Source organism: Aquarana catesbeiana, linkage group LG02 (genome assembly GCF_042186555.1).
Source record: "Aquarana catesbeiana isolate 2022-GZ linkage group LG02, ASM4218655v1, whole genome shotgun sequence".
In the NCBI taxonomy this organism is placed as follows: domain Eukaryota; kingdom Metazoa; phylum Chordata; class Amphibia; order Anura; family Ranidae; genus Aquarana; species Aquarana catesbeiana.
In genome coordinates, this window is record NC_133325.1 from 11247272 (window position 1) to 11249778 (window position 2507).

The window sequence follows — 2507 nt, forward strand, 5'->3', positions numbered from 1 at the left end:
GGTATTTCTCTCTATATTGGGGGGGGGGTCACCAGTCCGGTATTTCTCTCTATATTGGGGGGGGGGGGTCACCAGTCCGGTATTTCTCTATATATTGGGGGGTCACCAGTCCGGTATTTCTCTCTATATTGGGGGGGGGGTCACCAGTCCGGTATTTCTCTCTATATTGGGGGGGGGTCACCAGTCCGGTATTTCTCTCTATATTGGGGGGGGTCACCAGTCCGGTATTTCTCTCTATATTGGGGGGGTCACCAGTCCGGTATTTCTCTCTATATTGGGGGGGTCACCAGTCCGGTATTTCTCTCTATATTGGGGGGGGGTCACCAGTCCGGTATTTCTCTCTATATTGGGGGGGTCACCAGTCCGGTATTTCTCTCTATATTGGGGGGGGGTCACCAGTCCGGTATTTCTCTATATATTGGGGGGTCACCAGTCCGGTATTTCTCTCTATATTGGGGGGGGGGGGTCACCAGTCCGGTATTTCTCTATATATTGGGGGGGGTCACCAGTCCGGTATTTCTCTATATATTGGGGGGGTCACCAGTCCGGTATTTCTCTCTATATTGGGGGGGGGGGGGGGGTCACCAGTCCGGTATTTCTCTCTATATTGGGGGGGGTCACCAGTCCGGTATTTCTCTCTATATTGGGGGGGGTCACCAGTCCGGTATTTCTCTCTATATTGGGGGGGGTCACCAGTCCGGTATTTCTCTCTATATTGGGGGGGGTCACCAGTCCGGTATTTCTCTCTATATTGGGGGGTCACCAGTCCGGTATTTCTCTCTATATTGGGGGGGGGGGGTCACCAGTCCGGTATTTCTCTCTATATTGGGGGGGGGTCACCAGTCCGGTATTTCTCTCTATATTGGGGGGGGGGGGTCACCAGTCCGGTATTTCTTTCTATATTGGGGGGGGTCACCAGTCCGGTATTTCTCTATATATTGGGGGGGTCACCAGTCCGGTATTTCTCTCTATATTGGGGGGGGGGGGTCACCAGTCCGGTATTTCTCTCTATATTGGGGGGGGGGTCACCAGTCCGGTATTTCTCTCTATATTGGGGGGGGGGGGTCACCAGTCCGGTATTTCTCTCTATATTGGGGGGGGTCACCAGTCCGGTATTTCTCTCTATATTGGGGGGGGGGGGGTCACCAGTCCGGTATTTCTCTCTATATTGGGGGGGGGGGGGTCACCAGTCCGGTATTTCTCTCTATATTGGGGGGGGGGGGGGTCACCAGTCCGGTATTTCTTTCTATATTGGGGGGGGTCACCAGTCCGGTATTTCTCTCTATATTGGGGGGGGGGGGTCACCAGTCCGGTATTTCTCTCTATATTGGGGGGGTCACCAGTCCGGTATTTCTCTCTATATTGGGGGGGGGGGTCACCAGTCCGGTATTTCTCTCTATATTGGGGGGGGGGGGGTCACCAGTCCGGTATTTCTCTATATATTGGGGGGGTCACCAGTCCGGTATTTCTCTCTATATTGGGGGGGGGTCACCAGTCCGGTATTTCTCTCTATATTGGGGGGGGTCACCAGTCCGGTATTTCTCTCTATATTGGGGGGGGGGGTCACCAGTCCGGTATTTCTTTCTATATTGGGGGGGGTCACCAGTCCGGTATTTCTTTCTATATTGGGGGGGGTCACCAGTCCGGTATTTCTCTCTATATTGGGGGGGTCACCAGTCCGGTATTTCTTTCTATATTGGGGGGGGGTCACCAGTCCGGTATTTCTCTCTATATTGGGGGGGGTCACCAGTCCGGTATTTCTCTCTATATTGGGGGGGTCACCAGTCCGGTATTTCTCTCTATATTGGGGGGGGTCACCAGTCCGGTATTTCTCTCTATATTGGGGGGGTCACCAGTCCGGTATTTCTTTCTATATTGGGGGGGGTCACCAGTCCGGTATTTCTCTCTATATTGGGGGGGGTCACCAGTCCGGTATTTCTCTCTATATTGGGGGGGGTCACCAGTCCGGTATTTCTTTCTATATTGGGGGGGTCACCAGTCCGGTATTTCTCTCTATATTGGGGGGGTCACCAGTCCGGTATTTCTCTCTATATTGGGGGGTCACCAGTCCGGTATTTCTCTCTATATTGGGGGGGGGTCACCAGTCCGGTATTTCTCTCTATATTGGGGGGGGTCACCAGTCCGGTATTTCTTTCTATATTGGGGGGGGTCACCAGTCCGGTATTTCTCTCTATATTGGGGGGGGTCACCAGTCCGGTATTTCTCTCTATATTGGGGGGGGGTCACCAGTCCGGTATTTCTCTCTCTATATTGGGGGGTCACCAGTTCGGTATTACTCTCTATATTGGGGGGGGGGGTCACCAGTCCGGTATTTCTCTATATTGGGGGGTCACCAGTCCGGTATTTCTCTCTATATTGGGGGGGGGTCACCAGTCCGGTATTTCTCTCTATATTGGGGGGGGTCACCAGTCCGGTATTTCTCTCTATATTGGGGGGGGTCACCAGTCCGGTATTTCTCTCTATATTGGGGGGTCACCAGTCCGGTA